The 22,347-nt window shown below is 38.6% G+C and overlaps 1 protein-coding gene across 7 annotated transcripts in view; it reads right to left on the minus strand.

Moving 5' to 3' along the window:
• Positions 1-22,347, minus strand: part of LOC121045392 (cadherin-8) — a 367,139-nt gene that overhangs the window by 206,557 nt on the left and 138,235 nt on the right. The gene's annotated exons all lie outside the window — the stretch shown is intronic.

The following is a 22,347-nucleotide window of genomic DNA, read 5'->3' on the forward strand; positions in this document are numbered from 1 at the left end:
ACTTCAAAACTATCCAAGTCTTTTAAAAGAACGAGTACTGCTAGGCTGGAACACTATATAAAGATAACCCTTTTAGAATCAATATTATTTAAGATTCCTTTTTTGTTTTCATTTTAAAGACACCTATCAGATTCATGTGGGCTTTGAGGATATGGAAAGGAAAAATATCAAAGAAACATGAAACACAAAATTAATCATATCACACGTAGCATTTAAGTTTTGCAAAACTAAAACTGAAGACACCTGAATAAAATGGCTGCTAGAAAAACTGCACAGAAATATCAGAGGGATATTTCATTCATTTTATCTAATTCTTTAGAATATAAAATTAGATTGGAACCACCAATTAATCAGTATGTTTAGGTAATTACGCCTTATGGATAATAGAATCAAAACTTTTTTTTTTTTTGGATTCATTTTCTTTGTGTTATTCACTCATTCATTCAGCAATTGAGCGCATAAAGCTTGCCTCATATGAAGTAAAGATACTAAGATAAGGTCTACACTGAAGGAGTATACAGTTTGGTGGTGGAAGGGAAGAGGAGGGGACTGGTGCACACACACATAGAAATTCAGCTGAATGCAACAGCACCATGTCTGGAACTCTCACTCCACAGAGAGGGCGGGCAGGGACAGGACAGCTTTCTGTGAGACGTTGCATTTGACTTACATTATTAAAGACAGGTAGAGTTTAATCATGAGAATGGCAGGGAAGGAATTCCAAGCAATAAGTCAAGCATAAGTAAAGGCAAAGTAGTCTGAAAGACTGTGTGAAATTCTGGGAACTGCTAAAACTGGGAGCAATTGGAGATGTCTGGTGTGGTGACAGGCTTCAAGTTCTGTGAGGACAGGGTCAATGTCCTTAATCCAGTAAGGGTTGGACACATAATACAGTAAAACCTTGGATGGTAAGTAACTTGTTCTGTGAGTGTTCCACAAGACGAGCAAACATTTCTAATAAATTTTAACTCGATTAACGAGCAATGTCTTGCAATACAAGTAGTGTGTGATGCTGAATTTCACATGATCACAACTGAGCCAATGGTTCTTGAAATTTGCTTTGATATACAAGTGCTTTGGATTACAAGAATGGTTCTGGAAGGGAATTATGCTTGCCAACCAAGGTTTTACTGTAATTATCAAACATTGATAATTGAATGAATGGGCAAATGAATAAATCATCTGATGATTTAACGACAAATGGTATCTAAGTGTCACAGAGAAGCTCCCTAGCAAGTAGACTCTCAGATTAATGGCAGAATTTTTTTTTTAATGTTTATTTACTTTTGAGAGAGAAGGAGACAGAACGCGAGTGGGTTAGGAGCAGAGAGAGAGGGAGACACAGAATCCGAGGCAGGCTCCAGCCTCTGAGCTGTCAGCATAGAGCCCGATGCGGGGCTCAAATTCACAAGCTGTGAGATCACAGTCCGAGCTGAAGTTGGCCGTTCAACTGACTGAGCCACCCAGATGCCCCTAATTGCAGAATTTTTACCAGGGAGTTCTCTTCAACTGATACCTGTGGGGAAATGAACAGGACAATATTGGGTGGAACCAGCCCTTGGTCTGTGATGCACTCACAGACTCCAGCGGCCTCTCTATACCTGACATGGTCATTGAGGAAATGGGGCCAGACCTTTAGACTCCAGCACTGTCCAGTTATTGGATGTGGGAACCCCTCTGAGAATGGAGGCTTGGTCTTGGGTCATGCAGCTCTCTTCAGCTGGATGACCTTCAGCCCTGAGATGCCAATAATCAACACTCTCAAGCAGCATGGGGGAAGAGTGTTTCAATTTGAAGGGTGGATCTGAGCAGCATACCTCCATGTTTACTCAAATAGGATAGAGCTTTTGCAAGATCTTGCCAATCAAAATGTTATTAAGGGTTTTGAATTACGGTCACTATACATGAAAATGTAGTAATACTATTCATTGAGCGGTTGATAGTCCTGTAAAATTGGAATTTCTACTCAGCATTATGATTCAGAGGTGCTATAAAATCTACAGTGATAAAAAAAAAAACACCTCATGTTGGTTTTGTAATACATTCCATCAGACACTGGGAACAATATCAAAGAAAAAAATAAGACTCACTTTCGAAAATAACTCATCAACTAGCTGGTAAAGATGAGCACGTCAAAGTACAATATTTGTAGTTATTTGAATATTGTGTGGGATGGAAAAGAAATGGAGGAAAAACCTTCCAGGTAAGAGGAAGAAAGTGAAATAAATACATTTTAGGAGGAGATCTGATTGGAAAAATCAGCCATCAGGCTAACTTTGGAGAGGCAAGCTGGAGTGCAAAATGCAGAGGTCATTTGAATGCCCAGATGGGGAGTATTGGCTCTTCCTGTAGGAAACAGAGAAGGTATTTTAGTGAGAGACCAATCCTATGCTGTTCTCCTTGATTAGTGCCCCCAGATTTAACTGGAGCAAGCGATATACAAGATTAGGAGATCAGACTAGATATGTGGTTACAGCAGTAGTCCAGTTAGGGGGGTGATAAAACATTAACAATAAATATGGATCTTGAGGCTCATTTTCTTGATTTCACCTTTGTACTAAGTTTCCATAAGATGTTCAAATGAGGGTAAACTGAGTGAGGGGTATGCAGAACTCTTTCTGTCCCTTTTCTCTAAGTCTAAGAATAGTTCGGAAAAAGTTAAAGAAAAAAAAAAAAAGAACGAATAGCAAGAAAAAGACTCAGGAGTTACTGAGAGCTAATAGTCCAGAGATTCATAAGAAAGGGTGAACTCTTCCAAGCAGAAGTCCGTGAAATAATTGTTTGTTTTGCTTTGTTGAGTTGTCTTATTTTTTTTTTTTAGGAGAAATGCTCCCCCCCACCATTATGAAGTAACACATTATCATTGTTTGAGAAAAATGAACTCAAATATGACGTTAAGCTAATTCTGTTTTAACCACTGCCTAGGCACAGGAAACAAAGAAGTGAACAAAGAGTCAAAAATTCCTATCATCACTAAAATTACCTGCTAGTAGGTGACTTAAATTGAGAAACACCTTCATGCAGAAAAATAAATCAGTCAAACAAATTTGTGAACAATGACAGAATCACTGCATATATGTGTGCAGTGGGTGTATTTGGGTGGAGAAGTATGTGGGTCACGGTTCTGCAGATGGGATATTTCCAATCTACGCTGAAACAGTTACTCGTCTCTTTGGGCAAATCATTTAACCTGCCTCACCCACCAATTTCAAATCTATAATACACATCAGAATTATTGTGAGAGTCACACTAAATAATCTATATAGACGCTGAGACAGAAATGACCACATGCTAAGCCTATGAGCACCAACTCTGCCTACATTTTAGAATCTGGGTTGAAAAACATTTAGATCTTTGGGGTACCTTTCAGATCTATGGCATGGCAATATGGGGATGGTGGTGGAGTATTTTTAAAAGTCTTCTCAGGCAACTCTCAAGTAAAGTCATTGTTCAGAATGACTGTAGTGGGTCCCGGACTTTTTTATAATTTGACTTCACTCCCCTACAAAGAAACATTAATTTCTATCAGGATTATTCAGAAGAATTCTCACTCAGATTTGTTTATATATTGAAGGTTTTTTTAATCCATTCATAGTGCATAAAGGCCCACGGAGATGATTTTTCCTTAAATGGAATTTAGGGATCTTTCCTGGGAACTTCACTAATGCCAGACTGATGGTGATTCTATTTGTTTTCATTGATTACTGTAACCTGATGATCCTTTATTGTCCCATCACATTACCAAACACTGAGGCAGGAGGAAGGGGCCAGATTTCCATAATCTCCACGTTCTGTGATTTAGTTTTTTGCACATCTGAAGACAATCATTTTTCATTCTGCACACCTTAAAGTTCTGTGATAGAATCAAATGGGATGATATTAAGTAGAGAAAAGAGACTAAGAAGATCAATTTGGAGTCATACTGTGTTGAGCCAGAACACTTGTTTTACACCCATGTTCAACTTCTAGGAGTCCTGTGTCCTTGGCCAAAGAAACAAAACTTTTCTAAGCTTTGATTTCTTAATCTGCAAAAAGGAAGGTAAAATAACTGCTACCGCCTAGGCTTGTTAAGATAATTAAATGTAATAAGTTATACAAACAATAATGAAGAGTCATTGACATTTTATATTTCTGAGACCTTGCTGTCACTGTTATTATATGTACATTATGTGTATGTGCATGAGAGACTGAAAAAAAAAACATCTCTTATCATTTTAAGTGGAGGTGGTTGCTGTCATTTCTAAGTGTTGTGCCTAATTAATAGTAGTATATTTCCTTAAATTTGAGGGGAAAACACAGAAAGACTTCCCCAAATGTAACAATATCTTCATGCCCTTAATAAGAAACTAACTTAGAAAATACACATACACACTCACTCCCTCTCACTTGCTCCCATCTAGTTTATCTCACGTCAGTTTCCTCTGTGGTATAAAACTGCTGTGGACTCAAAAATAAACTGTTTGGATGTAGCAAGCACAAGGGCCAGGCAGTGGGCACATCATCAGCACAAGTTTCTCACTGTTATGTGAATGGGTGGCATTCAAATCAATGCCCTATCTCTCAGCCCATGCAAATCCCATACTCTTTCGAAGATGAACTACTGTCCCGAGCAATGCGACGTAGCTAAGGTTTTACCCACATCCTCATCCATGATATGTCTGCCTGATGTCTGGCTTCCCGGGAAATCCACATCCTTCAACTTTAGACATCTGGAAATGAAAAGGCAGCTCTACTTCCCGTCAAGGATAATATTTCTCCTAATAGTGATTCAAGACTGTTGATGCACCTGTACACTGGAATAGATGTGTGTAGAGGTTTTGTGGATGCATTTGTCAAGTGATTACCCAGAGGGGGGAAAATGGATGCTTTGAGGTTAATCTTGCAGCAGAAAAGATTTCTAGTCAAGCTGTGGTGTCAGCTTCTCCATGGAAATGCATGCAGAATGCAGACCACAGAGGCAAATTGAAAAGTGTAAACCTTGCAGGATAATGTTTCTTCAAAGCGGCAAGTGTTGGTGTGTGATAAATAGGACCCTGCGTAATACCCAGGAAATATAACAACAGGATTCTCTGTTTGTGTTTTCATTTGGAACTGTTTCTGTCCCTTTGTCGAGGATACAAGAGACTCATTTAGCTGGTGACTATAAATTTGACACTGTGCCATTTCTCCAAGAAAGCCCCTATTATAATCCAACTTGATGCCGATCCTAATTATAATAATATAGCCGTTGTATTTCCAGCTGTTGTCAACAAAAATGATCCCTGTCACCACAATGCATCCTGCTGTATCAATTCAAGTATGAATACGTCAATTCCAAGGTGCATTCTGCTTTTAATAAGCCCATTTTTCTGCATTTAGTTTCTTGTATAAGTGATATTTGCCAACATGCATTTGGATTTTAATTAACAGAAGGCTCACGGTATCATTTGCCTCCTGCCACACCTGAAAGTTCCCTCCCGTTAGCAGCAGGGCCCACAAGTCTTCCCCCTATAATGACAGCAAACACTACAAGCAAAATTAACCATCAAAAATTTTACACTGTCAGGTTCGAGGTTCCAGTTTGCTGACAAACTAAGATGAAAGGCCTTCGGGAAAATAAGATGTTGGGTTTGGGTAGTGCAGCTCTGTTAGCTAGACTATACTTTTTTATGAGCAAGTCAGCACACCAATTCTGCACATTATTCAGAAAGAAAAATGCTGGTGCTGACACCCTGAGCAGGAAAACAAAGGTTTGGTGCAGCGTGAAAATGCGCACACTGGAAAAGCGAAAACTCTTATGATGAGAAGAACATAAACCCCATTTGCAAAGAGTCATTTGCAATCCATTTTCAGAGAATAAGCGTTCTGATAGCAGGTGGGAAAATAAGGCAGCAGAACCCTTGCAATTACTGAAATTCAGAAAGGTGTATGTTCCTGGCCTTCCTGCTACCATCTTCAAACTTTTGCTTTGACCTTCTGGCTACCCAGATGCAAGCTCAGTACGTACGGTCCATGGATAGAGTGCCCCGCGTTATCATCTGAAAGCGTCTTCCTTGAACATTCACACATTCCGAAGATCAGAGGCCTAACGGGTCACAGCAATGATGCAGCAGGCATTGGTTATTTTAATAAAATGAAACCCTCAGCCCATCTTCCCTCATCTTCCTTGTTAATTCTCCCAAGTACTAGGCAATACAAGAGGTAGTGAGGCACAGGTGTTGCCATGGCAACGTTTTTTGGTTGTTGTTGAATAGCAGAGCAATAATTTCTTAAGGCCTGTGTAACTTGTTGACGTTTAAATTATCCCTTACTAGAAGATGAAGCATCGGCCCTGGATGTTTTAAACGTGTGATGCCAAATCCATTATTTTTTCACTTTTATAGAAATGTGCTCTGGGATACCTCTGTGCATGATGGCTGTGTAATTCTAGAGGGTTTTTCATTGTTTATTTTGTTCCTCCCACCCCCCAAGTTACATGAGAACACAGACCTAATATGCTTACAGAAAAGCTGAGAGTAAATGCAGGCAGCCAATGCAGTTTTCTTCATGTCCCTCCAACTGACACCATAGTCTTCAACATTACTTTCTCCTGAAGGGCCTCAAGCAAATCCTCCCAGTGCGAAGATGGCCTAAATCCTACCAGGAGCTTTTTTTTAATTATAGAAGACATATGCCAAATATCCAAACCTCCAAGGGCCGCCTTAGGGGATCTTTGGAGGATGAGGAGGATTAACATGGATCAGTAAAATTTATGGCTTGTTTTTTTTTAACCCTACACATGGAAAATTCTTTCTCAACCGAGCTCTGAGGGAAATAAATAGTGAGATGTGCCACCTGGAAGCAAGAAGACAGGATTTTACTTCCTTCTAGGAAGTTCTGCTCTGAACAACCACTGGTTAAACTAGGGAAGTTACAGTCAGGGTGAGAAGAGAAGATCAAACCCTTTTCTTCTTTTTTGGCGATCCATCTTGCAATTTATAAGAGCCAATTAAACAGGAGGCAAGGGCAGCACGGGTTTGCCATTTCATTTCAGAAAACGGTCTTTAAGACATATACCACACAATGAAATCCTGAACAGTCACTTCCTCCTCTATCGTCTTTTGCAAAGGTCTAACCATTGCTCACTGGGTGTTCTTCTCACGTGCCAATTCTCAGCCTGTAGTAAAATGTTGCTGCCAGATACTATATGCTCCAAATTGATTTTATTATGGGAACAGGGACAGATTCTTAACTGCAGTCAGGCGGATGGACAGCACCGAAATGCATCCTGTCATTTCTCTGGCTCTATGATTTGGGACATAAACTGGGGAAATAAAATTCCATTTCCATATTTTATTCTGGAGCATTTAGAGGTATAAACAGTTTTGTAACTTAATGCAACATCCATACACACTTAACATTGTGTTTATAAAATGAGCTCGAAACTTTCTGGAACAATTAAACACTTCAGAAAACGCATTCAAGCACACAGATGTCTTCTATCCACCCATGCATCATTCCCGCGAACATCTGTAATGTGCATTGGGTGAGAGAAGTGAAAAATATTGGACGAAAATGTGTAACTGTAAAATCTCAGCCATGTTTACTACGCACAGGAGAAAAGTACCTTCCGTGTTTCTCACAAACAGCGCCAGAACGGTGGCCTACCCACTGCTTCTGCAAACAGATAATGAGGACGATTGGAAGCCTGGTTGTGAAAACTAATAAGCTGTCTGTTTTACGGTTCCGTGTGCATAAATAAACTCTTTCAGAATCAGAATGACTCTTATAGTACAATAGGACAAAAAAAGTATGCTTTCTTTTCTTAGGCTGCCTATTCCCAGCTATCAAGCCTTTGCTAATCTGCTACCTATGGAATGAAATCCTATAAATACCTAAGAAGTAAACTAGCATCATTTATGCTTTAGACTGGCAGCTACTTCCATCCTGACCTTGCAAAATTATGCTACCAGGGGCTCTGTGGGTACCTTCTACAATGTGTCAGGGTTGCAGTCGGTGGAAGCTTCTTTCATTATATTTTAGTTATATGAACTCATTCATTCCCTCACACAAAGGCTATTTGCATGGTGGGTGCTGTATGCTGAGCTCTGAGTTAGACGTGGAGGGCAAAAGAATGTGCAGCAGTCAGAATTTCTGTCCCGAGAGGGTTTGACGATTATTTTAGCAATGTTTGCACAGGGTTTCACCGTAACAGGAAACTGCAAATCTTTGTAAAATTTATTTCTAGAAGGCATCAGCACGATGTCGTGGAACACAGGCATGTGCTACAATTATAGTGTCAGAAGTTTTGCTCACATCCTCTTATTATTGGACTGAGGTCACATTCTCTATCAATGACTTGTCACTCTCCTGCAGCCAGGATTGTTCTTTTACATCTAGGAGACTCAGTTTCCTAATTGAAAAGTGGGAATATCATTTTTATGATATGACTACTTCATAGTCTTATTCTGCTCCATATGGATAAACAATCAGGATTTCCTGGATGAGGGGACACTATCCCCTCAACTGACCCATGGCTCAACTGACCCCTCAGCTCAACTACCCATGGCTCTCTGTGGCATGCTACCTGGACATGTGCACATTTGGTGAAGGATGAATTTGAGATTAAGAGGCAAGAGAACAAAATTATAACCACTCAAGTGGCTGTTCTTTTTTTATTCTTTTTAGAATGAGCTTAATTCTCTAGTTAAAAGCTAGGAGTTTTAAAACTGACAGTGTAGTTGTGACTATAATCTCTTCCTTTACATCTCCCCCCTCCACCTTTGCTGACATATAACTGACAAAAAAAATTGTAATATATTTAAAGCAGTCTACAATGTGATGGTTTGATATATGTAGACATAGTGAAATGATTACCACAATCAAATTAATGAACACATCCACCAACCACCTCACATGGTTACTTTCTACTCCCCACCCCCACCCCCTCAACTCAAAGACAAAATGAGGAACTCTCCTATCAAATTTCACACGTGCCCAAGTGAAAAACCACTGAACCACTGAGCTACTGAGAAGGCAAAGTCTTAGACAAAAACAGGCTTAAATGAAATATCATTCTAGAGAAATGGCTTCAGGGACTTTTCTTTAACTCACCCCAAATATGCCATCCTATACGTGCTGCCATCCATGATGCCCGTAGCGGAAAAGGAGGGGAGTTGGGCTTATTTGGGCCCTTCGCTATCACACTATATTTTCAGTGAGCTCCTACTATGTGCTGAGCCTTATTTTAGGCACCCAAGAGGCTTTATAGTTAGAAGAGTTTTGCTGTCTTGAAGGGCACACCAGGGGGTGACCAGAAAATAACAGGACTAACCAGTGATGTGATAAAGTGCTGTAGGGGAGACAAAGACAGTGTGTCACACTGGAGGGGCAGCTAAACAGCAAAGGCAAGGTTTCTGGGAGGAGGGAGCAATGATACTGAGGTTACATTTAAGAACAAGGATGCTTTTGAGTCAAAGTTCAGAGGTGGGGTTGCAAATCAGGAAGAATCCCCATGAAGGAGGTTGATAAGTTTGGAACTTATCTCAGGAAAACAGAATGTCAGAAAAGGGTTTTCAACATTCTTTTACACCAGAGGTTTCTAATCTTCCCAATTATTTTTTTTAACCCGCAGACTTGCTCAAGTACATTCCTATGATTGCCCAACACATCTGCCTAACTCATGGAGACCCAGATTCAAGATTTAGTTGTCCCCAAGCTGAACTGTCCCCTCTGCTGAACTCTAAAAATACTTCATTTGACTATCCCTGGGAAAATCTTTTCCTTTTATATTTACATTGCAGCGTGCACAGATTTTTTGCTTCCAGACTGAAAGTTTTTTTTTTTTTTTTTTAATATTTATTTTTGAGAGAGAGAGCAAGCGAGAGCGAGCAAGCAGGGTAGGGGCAGAGAAAGGGAGATGCAGAATCTGAAGCGGGCTCCAGGATCTGAGCTATCAGCACAGAGTTGGATGTGGGCCTCGAACTCATGAACTCTCAGGTCATGACCTGAGCCGAAGTCGGACGCTTAACTGACTGAGCCTCCTAGGTGCCCCTGAAAGCTTCTTGAAAACTATATTCTTTCTTATTCTCTCAAACTTTCCCATCTGACCCTCCTCTGCAGAATTAGCCCATTCCTCTGCAAGGTGGCCTCATCCTTTATTTATATAAGAGGTACAGCTCTACATCATCCTAGGGGTACAAGCACTAAGAACAATGCCTGTTATAAAATATTTATTCTTTTAATCTTTGCAACAAGCCTTGGAACATCTGTTAAGATGATCTCCATTCAAACAGAAAGGGGTAAAACCTATATTTAAAACCAGTTACAGAGGTTCCCAGCCTTTATAACTATGATACTGGTTCTGAATTTTCTATCTTCAAGTACAGAGAACTTGGCCTAATATTTTTATTTTTCTCTCCAGCAACTGAGAAAGCGAAATAAATATTTGTTAAATAGATGAGTGAATGAATGAATGAATGAATGAATGAATGAATGGTTCTTTTCTTTAGGAAGACACATTTAATGATTAAGAGGAGTCTGGTCCATTGATCTTTTGAATTATTTGTTTCTGTTGTTTTGTCTTATTTTCATATTTTATAAATTCATTAGAAAATAAACAATAGGAATTTTTCCTCCTCTTAAGAGGGGAGTCTTGACTTTCTAAAGATGGGCCCACTCTTGTGGCTATAAATAAAACCTAGTATAATACCAGTTCCTTATATGAGCTCATGAAAACTTCCTGTAGAAGAATTGACAGCCTGAAGATTTTATTTGGGGTCTGAGAAGGTAGAAAGTGTCTTTACCAGGGGTAAAGTGTCTTTACCAGAAACTGGGAAGAAGGGCAATGATGTTAAGTTCCATGGGTGACAAAGTGAAGCCTCTCTAGGTTTTACAATCCTGCATCTAGGAAGGCTGCAGCCACATCTGTGAAGGCGAATCTGTAAGAGCCCAAGTCTGAAAATTGGGCATCACAGGTTACCTTATCATTGTGTGAAAGAACAGCCCCAAAGCTTCCTTCCAGGCAAGGCAAGCATGGTTCTGGCAAAGAACTGGACTAGGAGGTTCTATTCAAGTGTGAATCAACAAAATCATCTGATACTGAAGAGCAGTAGCAATGGTCAGGGATGGAGTCCTAGGAGAGGGGACAGGATGGAGGAGAGTGGAGGAAGGTTAATCTCTCCTTCCCTACTGAGGGGGATGGAAATGTGGTAGGCCCTTTCCTGCATGAATAAATCTTTTGGGATTTTCCTATGTTTGATGAAAAAACAAGGACCTTCTGCCTATCTTACTAGAATGTGCTTAAGGAAATTCTACTTAAACTGGAGAAAATAAAGACCGCATTTCTTGAACCTGAGTCACTCCCTGCTAGATGTTCCACTAGTATTATATAGGGAAGTCCTTTAATCCCTATTAAAAAAAATCACTAACAGGATACTATGGACTGCATTTTGTGTTCCCCCCAAATTTATATGTTGAAATATTTACCCCCAATGGGATAATTTTAGAAGATGGGACTGTGGGGGAAATAACTAGGTCATGAGGGTAAGGTCTTTATAATGGGATTAGTGACTATTTCTTTTTTTAAATCCAAGTTAGCTAACATATGGTATAATAATGTTTTCAGGAATAGAATTTAGTGATTCATCACTTACATATAACACTCAGTGCTCATCCCACAAGGGCCCTCCTTAATGCCCATTACCCATTTAGCCCAACCCTGTATTCAAAACCCCTCCAGCAATGCTCAGTTTGTTCTCCATATTTAAGCATCTCTTACATTTTGCCTGTGTTTATCTTAGTTTTCCTTCCTTTCCCTTATGTTCATCTGTTTTGTCTCTTAAATTCCACATGAGTTAAGTCATATGATATTTGTCTTTCTATGAATGACTTACTTCACATAGAATAAATTCTAGTTCCACCCACGTTGTTGCAAATGGAAAGATTTCATTCTTTCTGATTGTCATGTAATATTCTAGTGTGTGTGTGTGTGTGTGTGTGTGTGTATAGATATAGATATAGATATAGATATAGATATAGATATAGATAGATAGGTAGGTAGGTAGATCTTCTTTATCCATTCATCAGTTGCTGGACATATGGGATGCCCCTATCTTTTGGCTACTATTAGTAGTGCTGTTATAAACACTGGGGTGCATATGCCCCTTCAAACCAGCATTTTTGTATCCTTTGTATAAATACCTAGTAGTGCAATTGCTAGGTCATAGGGTACCTCTATTTTTAATTTTTTGAGGAACCTCCATACTGTTCTCCAGAGTGGCTGTACCAGTTTGTATTCCTACCAGCAGTGTAAAAGAGTTCTTCTTTCTCGGCATCCTCACCATCTGTTGTTGCCTGAGTTGTTAATGTGAGCCATTCTGACTGGTGTGAGGTGGTATCTCAGTGTGGTTTTGACTTGTATTTCCCTGATAATGAGTGATGTTGAGCATCTTTTCATGTGTCTGTTAGCCATCTGGATGTCTTCTTTGGAAAAGTGTCTGTTCATGTCTTTTGCCCATTTCATCACTGGAGTATTTGTTTTTTGGGTGTTGAGTTTGGTAAGTTCTTTAGAGATTTTGGATACTAACCCTTTATCTGATTTCATTTGCAAATATCTTCTCCCATTGCCTTTTAATTTTGTTGATTGTTTCCTTCCCTATGTAGAAGCTTTTCACCTTGATGAAGCTCTAATAGTTCATTTTTGCTTTTATTTCCTTTGCTTCAGTCAACATGCCTAGTAAGAAATTACTGCAGCTGAGGTCAAAGAGGTTTTTGCCTCTTTTACCCTCTAGGATTTTGAAGGTTTCCTGTCTTACATTTAGGTATTTCCTCCATTTTGGTTTTGTGTATGGTTAAGAAAATGGTCCAGTTTTCCCAACACCACTTGCTAAAGAGACTGTCTTTTTTTCCAGTGGATATTCTTTCCTGCCTTGTCAAAGATTAGTTGGCCATACATTTTTGGGTCCATTTCTTGGTTCTTTATTCTGTTCTACTGATCTGTGTCTCTCTTTGTGCCAGTACCATACTGTCTTAATGATTACAGCTTTGTAATACAGCTTGAAGTCCAGAATTGTGATGCCTCCAGCTTTAGTTTTCTTTTTCAACATTACCCTGGCTATCTGGAGTCTTTTCTGGCTCCATGAAAATTTTAGAATTCTTTGTTATAGCTCTGTGAAAAATGCTCGTGGTTTTTTTTTTTTTTTATAGGTATTGCACTGAATGTGTAGATTGCTTTCGGTAGTGGGATTAGTGCCCTATAAGAAGAGGCAAAAGAATGTGCCTCTCTCTCTCTCCCCCTGCTATCATGTGAAGACATGGCAAGAAGACAGCCACCTGCAAAGTAAGAAGTAGGTTCTATCAGATACTGGATCTTCTGATCTTGGACTTCCCAGCTTCCAGAACTGTGAGAAATAAATGCTTGTTGTTTAAGTCACCCAGGCTGTGGTAGTTTTTGATCACAGTCCTTACTAAGACACAGTATATCACCATCTCTTATTACCAGGGTCTAGGTTATAATTTAAGAAGCTGTCATTCAATTCTAGTTCCACCTGACCCAAAATCAACACTTCTACTGTATTAAACAAACAAACAAACAAAAAACACAGAGATATACAGTATCATTCTGGTATTAGTATATTTTATATCAAATTTTACTTCTGATAAACACATTGACTTTCAATCTGAAAAGAGTTACAGATATACCACCTATCCTAATTTCAAATTCTAGTTGGAACAATTATCTCCAACTATGTGCTACATACTCACTATGCAGTATCCTTTACCTTCCCTTACTCATTTTTACACTAAATATACCTATTAACCTGATACTGTTGTCTCCCCACACACTCAAAAGTATGGAAAACCACGTGCAACAAAGCTAAATACATGTATTGAGGCATATAGTAAGTGAAGAAATGCTATTCTAACTCACTTTTCTTCTTTCCTCAAACCCAGATAATTCAACTCTAAAGTTCCAGCACCTTACCATAAACAGTCAAGTTTAGATGCGTGTCTAAAACCTGACCATACAACTCAGAAATCCACACATATATAATCCTTACAAATAACCAGCCTTGGCAAGAAAACTTCACCTTAAAGAAAGTTATTCAAAGGATTTGAAATCAAGTCTACTGAGGTCAATTCCTAACCCCATCCTTCGTAACTCTGGTGCTAACCTCTCATTCCCACATGTAGGAATTCTAGGACTGCAGTTAACAGCCTCTTTTCTTTCCCCCAGTTCATATTAACATATATGTGAGAAAAAAAGTCTTCTACAATTATACTTGAGAAGTCTTATGCAGTCACATTAAATAAGCAGACTGTAACATGGAAACAAAATTACTAGAAGAATGAAGCGAGACCTTGATACCCGTATACCTGTACAGAGTTTGGGAGAAATGTATTGAAAACCCTGCCTTACTTCAAACCTTGACAAAAACAAAAGAATATGTGAAAGGCTAGGGAGGCATTGAGTTTACAAAAAGTGACTAAGGATCTGCCAACATCTTGAGTGGTTTTCAAATGGAGAGGATGGAAAGGGGAACAAAGAGGGAGAGAGGGTGAGACAGAGAGAAACAGAACAATGATGTTTCTAGTCCTGAAGACATAAAGCTGAATCTGAAGGCACCATACCTTTAAAGAGTTCAACAAAACAGCAGGAGGAAGTTGAATTAATTTTTCATCTCTTCCTCTTATTCTTCTGTATCTGTTTGTGTATCCTTTTCTCTCTTTATTCTCCTTTCCTTAGTTCTTTCCTCTCATCCTACAGACATTTATCAATTGTTGGATACCATCAAACTGTGCTTGGCCCTGGGGTTTTAAAAATGAATATAGGTCCTTCATGGCCTAAGAGGAGGGCTCACAGACGAACACGGGGAGAGTTATGGAAAGAAACATCACCACACAGTCTATAACTTAGTTTTGTTCAAGGAGTTGTGTATGTGTGCAGAGGAGACTGGTGCCTAGGGAAAAGTGGAAGGCAGACTGGAGGTACGGAAATGCAACCTCTCCTGATGACGTGAAATGACAGGTAGCTCAACTTCAAGGGTATTCTGTGATTTCAGAATACTGACTTGGTCATAAGAAATGAAAGTATTCATGTCTCTGTATAGTTACGTGATTTTTTTTTTTTAATTCCATCCACCAATGTTTATCACATTAAGGTAAGACTTCTTCCAAAATTGGGTTTTATTTAAGAAACAAGTCAAAATGTATCAATTTATTTGTATGAAACATTTGGAACTATCAATATTTTCTTAGGTTTGTTTAAAATTTAAGCATGATGTGCTGGGAAAGAGCTTTGCTAGGTGCTCACAAAAGGTACATGTGAACATCGGCAGATTTGAAAGACACACAGAGAATTTGGAGAAACATCAAAGAAAAGCCCAACTTTGCTTTAAAAATAAGTGAAATGATCAAGTACCTTGTTCAATTAAGTTGTACTTCCACTCTTCAAGTCTTCCTAGTTACCACAGTTAAGACCCGTAGGAGGGACAGTGAGTGCATACATTTTCTTACAATTGTGCCTTTCCAACTCTATTTCACAACATCTGTTACTTTTTTTTTCCTTTTAACATTTATACTACCTTTGTGTTTACCCTTTGGGCTAATTTGTAGTTGACCCCAGTAATAGAACCCTTTTAACCAACATTTTGTGACAGACAATCATTGATTTAGCAGTCCTGCAGAATGCCTTAAAAATCAATGTGTTCAAAGAAGGAACTGATGGGACTTTATAATATCACATCTCATTTTTATCACAAATTTCCAATTTACCAAGTTCCTGTCTCATTATTTATACCAGACAGGGCGTGCTGATGAGATACACAGCCCGTTCTGTCCCTTTTGGCAATCCATTTATAACTGAAGCACAATTAATATCTTTACAGCTGTTCTCCAGGCAGAAAGAAAAATGTGGCAGCAAGGATTTTGTACATGTTTGAGTATAAATGTGTGAAATGAGGAGCACCGGGATATGTCTAAAAACGGTGGAATCTGAGCTCTTCTTGTTTTGAAATTCTCCAGAGAAATATTTTCAAAACAGTATTTCATACAGGATATGTAGCTACCTTAGCAGCTCTCCCGATTCCCCAGGAAAATAATTAGGAATCGGGATGGTCATTAAATACAAACTTCACTCATGACATTCTTTCAAAGGAAAAGCATGAAGGGAAAATCCACAAATTCCTAGAGAATCCCATATCATTTTAACTGCTATATTTCCAACTCATTGTCAATTGCCTTTTCTTACTTTCAAATATCAGTCTTTTGTTTTAATTAGATACTGATCATTACCATCAAAAATAGAGGAAACACTATACACACACACACACACACACACACACACACACACACACACACGGCCCAAGTATTTACTTAAGGGATTACCTCATTTAGACTTCACATAAACCCTAAAACATAATCACTTTTAGCTTCCTGAAAAAAAAAAAAAAGGAAGAAATAGATACCCAAGAAATGCATATTTTCAATTGATTCATGTGCTCAATTACAGATGTTTTCCATTTGGGTATTTGTAGCATAATAATAATAGCAAGTACCCAAGTAGTTAGTACAGTCAGGGATACAAAACAAAGGATACATACATACATACATACCTACATACATAGGTATGATGGATACATAGATATGTACATGTAGATATATAGATAGAGTCAAAACATTTGACTTAGTAATTCTATCGCTTTCAAGTTATCCTAAAGAATCCGAAATATGAGCAAGCTTTTTTTTTTTTCTTACACGATGGTAGAACAAATGAATACCTATTTAAAAACATTTAGGAGCATCTGGGTGGCTCTGTCAGTTAAGCTTCCAACTCTTGATTTCAGCTCAGGTCATGATGTCATGGATCATGAGATCGAGTCCCAGGCTGGGCTCTGTGCTGACAACATAGAGCCTGCTTGGGATTTTCTCTCTCCTCCTCTCTCTGCCCCTCCCTCTTTCTCGCTCTCTCAAAATAAATAAGTAAACCTAAAAAAAATGTAGAATATTATTGGTAATAGTTATAATAATAGCAAACATTAAAATAGTAAAAAAAAAAAAACCCTGAAGATAAAATAATATATACAAAATGAAAACAAAGGAAAACAATGACTGTTTATAAAAAGAAAGAAGGGAGGGGAAGGGAAGATAAGAAAAGAAAGGAAGAAGAGAAGAGAAGAGAAGAGAAGAGAAGAGAAGAGAAGAGAAGAGAAGAGAATGGAAGGAGGAAGGAAAGGAAAGGAAAGGAAAGGAAAGGAAAGGAAAGGAAAGGAAAGGGAGAAAAGAAGAGAAGAGAAAAGAAAAGAAAAGAAAAGAAAAGAAAAGAAAAGAAAAGAAAAAAGAAAAGAAAAAAAGAAAAAAAAAAGAAAAGAAAAAACTAAAATATTTAGGACACTATCATGGGTTGCCATAACCGACAGATGTGGGACCCATAATCAGAGGCTGACTCTGATTAGGAGCAAATGGCACTATTCTGTGTCTCACTATGTCGTACTACGCTATGCCCTATGTACTGTGTAATATGTACTGTACTAGATTATTCCCGTATGATGAAACAGAAAAGAATTTAGCAGCTACTTGAGAATCAGAATGTGGAGACACTTAATGGACCTATTTTGAAACTATCAAACAAAGCATGATATGTCAGAAAACAGAGCAGTGTGTCCAGTTTGAAAAGAACTCCGCTCTGGGTGAATGATTGCTTCACCAAGACCAGAATCTCCAGATAAGTGGTATTTAAAATGCAGAGAGATCCCTAGGTGCTACCCCTTGGAAAGTCAATTCAAAATCAGAGGAGGGAGCAAAGAATCCAAGTCACCACAAACTGGCCACATGGAAAAATGCTATTTGTGAGCTAGGAAGAGGAAAGGGTGCTTTATGCCCTTTGAAAAGTTATATGTTATTTTGAGTTTTTAATTACAAAAGTAATACATACTTGCCGTGGGAAGCACATCTCTTTTTAGTGGGTAACTCAAAGAGACACCTTAGAAGGCACAGAAGGCGGGGCTTTTAGTACTGTGCAAAAGGTGTTAACTAGTTAATTAGCACCTGCATTCTTTTTTTTTTTTTAATTTTTTTTTCAACGTTTTTATTTATTTATGGGACAGACAGAGACAGAGCATGAACGGGGGAGGGGCAGAGAGGGAGACACAGAATCGGAAACAGGCTCCAGGCTCCGAGCCATCAGCCCAGAGCCTGACGCGGGGCTCGAACTCACGGACCGCGAGATCGTGACCTGGCTGAAGTCGGACGCTTAACCGACTGCGCCACCCAGGCGCCCCTAGCACCTGCATTCTAACAAGCAGCAAATATAATGTAGGACGGATAAGGGGGTCAAACCCTGTGGAGAGCATCCATGAGAGCCTGAAGAATTGCAAAAGATAAGAGCTTAAACTTTACTTTTGTAAATACATAAACCTATGTATTGTCATTTTTCTATAGTACTAAGGCATTAGACACTTCTAATTCGCTCTCTAATTAGAGCATAGCTTGTATGGATGGGCGTTTTTGTTAACGGAAATCAATGATGAATACAGTTGCTGATATATAAATAATAAAGAGTTATTTAGACAATCATAGGCATACACCAGACTCCTAATTTACACAAATAAGCCTGAAGAAGGCTCAATTCTTCCCCCTATCTTTGTTTGCTGCCATATCCTCCAGGCAGGCATTGTCTCTGAAAGGAATAAAAACCTCTGTAGCCCTGTTTTCTGAACTGTGAGCCATGCAGTTAATTAAGAAGTGCACCAGGAACTGGTTTACCTGAAATTTTCAGCCCACCCACTCCCAACAAAGAATTTCATATGGAATGGTATATATCGCCTTGTCTATTCACTATTATTAAACAGTGGCGTGGCACGCAGTAAGCTCTCAGTACATTTACTATATTTGATAAATAGTATCAAATATTGCCTTCAATCAATATGACAGGCCCAACCTAAAACATTATCTTCCCAATGAAGTAGTTCTATCATTGTTCTTATTTTCCTTTGGGGGCAACTAGACACGAGAGAGGTTACAATAAAAGAAATCTTGCCTAACACCACACAGATTATTGAGCCTCTATTTTTGCCAGACCTGAAGCTAAAACCTGGGGATTCAAGATTAGCTATACAGGCATAACAGCACTTTCCCTGTGGAACCCCTAATTTTACAACGTTTGGGTGGACATGTTTGAAAAGCTCTAGCAAGTTAGGCAGGCAGTCATATTAGGTGATAGCTTTCACAGGTAGAAGCAGACAATTATAAACTTGGCACAACTCTGAGGTCTTGTGTTTTTCTCAGGATATGTCATGCTGTTTCTGCATTTCATTCCTTAATTTATCAACATTATTTCTTTAAAAAAAAACGAAATAGCTTTGCCCATATTCTGGTAACACCTCAAAAAGATGTGTCACACCTCTCTTATTTTGTTTTCAGAATCTCCTGGCACACTGCCTTGGACTCCAAGTAACGAAATATGGCGTTAATCACCCACTGAGCAAGTGGATTCAAAGCCTGGTCTCTAGACCAGCAGCATTAGCTTCCTCTAGAACCTGTTAGACATGTAAATTTTCAGCTTCACTCCAAACCTATTGAGTCACAGATTGTGAGGGTGAAGGTGTGAAACTGTTTTAACCAGTTCCCGAGATCTTCCCATGCACACTCAGATTAAGGAGCCCACGTATCACCTGACCAATTGCAGTACTATTTACACCAGATCAACATAGGTATCTACGATCTAAGAAATAAGCCACTAATAACTTGTGTTACACAGTGCTTTAACTTATGTGTATAACTTTACAATCTTCTGAGTAAGATAAGAAAACTATCAAGTTTCTAATTGTATAGAAGAGTAGACTCAAAAATCCCCCTAGCCTCCTTGTATTCAAAGGTTGTCCGGAAAGTACCAATACTGGGGACTTGGGAATACAGCTAAGTATGCTTTTCAGTCTTTCAATATGTGGTATGTTTTGGGTTTAGTGTCAGTAAGGATATAATTCATAAATCTCCCTGTTTTCATGCAATGCTTTCCAGTAATTAAAGTATCTTTCCACCAAATGGTATGGTGTCCTGATCAGAATAGCTACATTTTTTTTAGGATAATAAATTAAGAAATATGGAATGCAGTATAGTTTTCATGTTAATTATAATTTTTTCTACCACATTAATATAACAGAGATAACCACAGCCATTAAAATTATATACTTTGTGAAAATTTGAATAAGAATTAAATAACATAAATTTCCAGGCGCATAATTTCACAAATCCCCTAAGAAATGAAAATGCTGCTCTCCTACCTCCCACATTACATTAAAAGACATCAGGGTTGTGATGACACCTTCCTGGTCCTCATTTATTATACAAGGCACCGAGATACTTTACAGCTCTAGAATGATTAAGAATCCTGGACATTGGGGTGCCTGGGTGGCTTAGTTGGTTAAGCATCTGACTCTTGATTTCTGGTCAGGTCATGATCACACATTCCTGAGTTTAAGCCCTGCATCAGGCTCTGCACCGATGGTGCAGAGCCTACTTGGGAGTTTGTCTCCCTCTCTCTCTCTCTCCTGCTTGCTCTCTCCCCGCTAAATAAAAATTTAAAAAAAAATTATTAAAAAAAAAAAAAGAGGATCCTGGACGTTGTGTTTACATGAGCAGTTTTCAAAAAACCTTCAAAACTAGGTCTAAGCATTGTTTTAATCCATTGTCAGGGAAATGGCCTCTGCTTGCCTGAGCTTAGACCACTTCTGTTGTTGATTCTGCACATGTTTGTTCAGGCAACAAAAGCAGAAGCAAAGACTACGGACTGTTGATAATAAAAAAGAATCCTCTTGCGCATATATCCTTATAGAAAAGATGTTCTCTCTCTCTTGATTAAATGAATGAAGGTGATCAACCACCGAGAACAGCCTCAACTTTCCATTTGTGTCTGGCCCCTTCTCCCTTATTTCTGATCCAAGCATTATCCTAGATTTGGTAGAAAGTCTATGGAAAGCACATTTGGCACAGGGGATCTGTCTCAGTGGGGCTTATAAATAATAAGAGCTGGAACAGACAGACTTAAAGCAAATCATAAATCTCTGAGTCCAATATACTTTTCTGCTTTACTCACATGACCGTACTATCATGGACAACCAAAGGGATCACAAAGATATACAACACTATTGCACAATATACGAAAACCTCATACAAACAATAAAGAATCCACAGAGATAACTATAATACCTATTTACATATTCGATGTCAGTTCTCTTACATCTAACCCTCTCTCTCCTCTGTCACCAGCATGATGTGCCATTTCAGATACCTTCTTTACTCCATTTATAAAACCCATGAAATCAAACACAATTACTTTACGCACCACTAGAAAGAAATAATTTCATCATCTTCTCAGAACAAGACTACCCAACGCTGTATATTGCAGTTGGAACTGGCAAGCTCATAAACAAGTAAATGGGGGTAATGTGGAATTCTTCAAACAAGAGGCTTCCTAGGCATTTGCTGAAACTCAATTCTTTGGAACTTGAACTGCTTTGAATTACAGCCCACAATATAAATAATTTCTCACCCCCATTTTTGCCAAGATAGGACAAAATTAATGATCTCTCACGTTCCTATGAAGACTTTAGAATCTGTGCATATTTCACTATGTGTGTATGTATGAAGAGTAGACTGCACGAGACAGAAAAGAGAATTCCCTTCAGGATAGAATTTATATTTCAGAGTAGAGAGACTGTGAGTCAAGCCAGCTATTTTTGTTGCCATTCCAGACTCGACGCATTTTTCTCTTTGATTTGGAAAGAAACCAGCATTTTCCCTCCAACTCAGACAGTATGTATCACACAAATCCACACACAAACACACACACTGAAACATACAGAGAGAGTGGAAGGCAAAGGAGTGTGTGTGTGTGTGTGTGTGTGTGATAGACAGACAGAGAGCAGGAGAGAATAGGTGCAAAAAAGACAAAATATTGGAAAATTTTGGTTCCTGCAAGGCTTAAGAGAAAATTTTTTTAGAAACCGCATTAACCTGCAATTCATAAACAGTAAGTTAAAAACCAAGAAGGGGGATTAAGAATGAAGTTTTTCTCACAGTTAAGAAAAAAAAAATACGTGCAAACACCATGCCAAAGTGTGTGAGCAATGGTCTTGCCTTCATGGAGCAAATCATCGAGTCAGATATTAGAAGAATTTTAATCTTTCTTTGAATACTTTTCTATGTTTATTAAAGAAGGATGGAAATCCAAGTAATGAGTTTCTTTTTCTATTCCTAGAAAGAGTATCCTTTAAAAGCTGCTCAAGGAGCAACACTGAATAAACGATGCCCAAATGGCAGAAATACTTTATACTTCCTCACCTGCTTTTAAGTATTTCAACATAATTGCCCAGGTTTTAGTCTGGGGACAAT

The sequence above is a fragment of the Herpailurus yagouaroundi genome, unplaced genomic scaffold, assembly GCF_014898765.1.
Source record: "Herpailurus yagouaroundi ecotype Mexico unplaced genomic scaffold, PumYag 190, whole genome shotgun sequence".
Classification (NCBI taxonomy): Eukaryota; Metazoa; Chordata; class Mammalia; order Carnivora; family Felidae; genus Herpailurus; species Herpailurus yagouaroundi.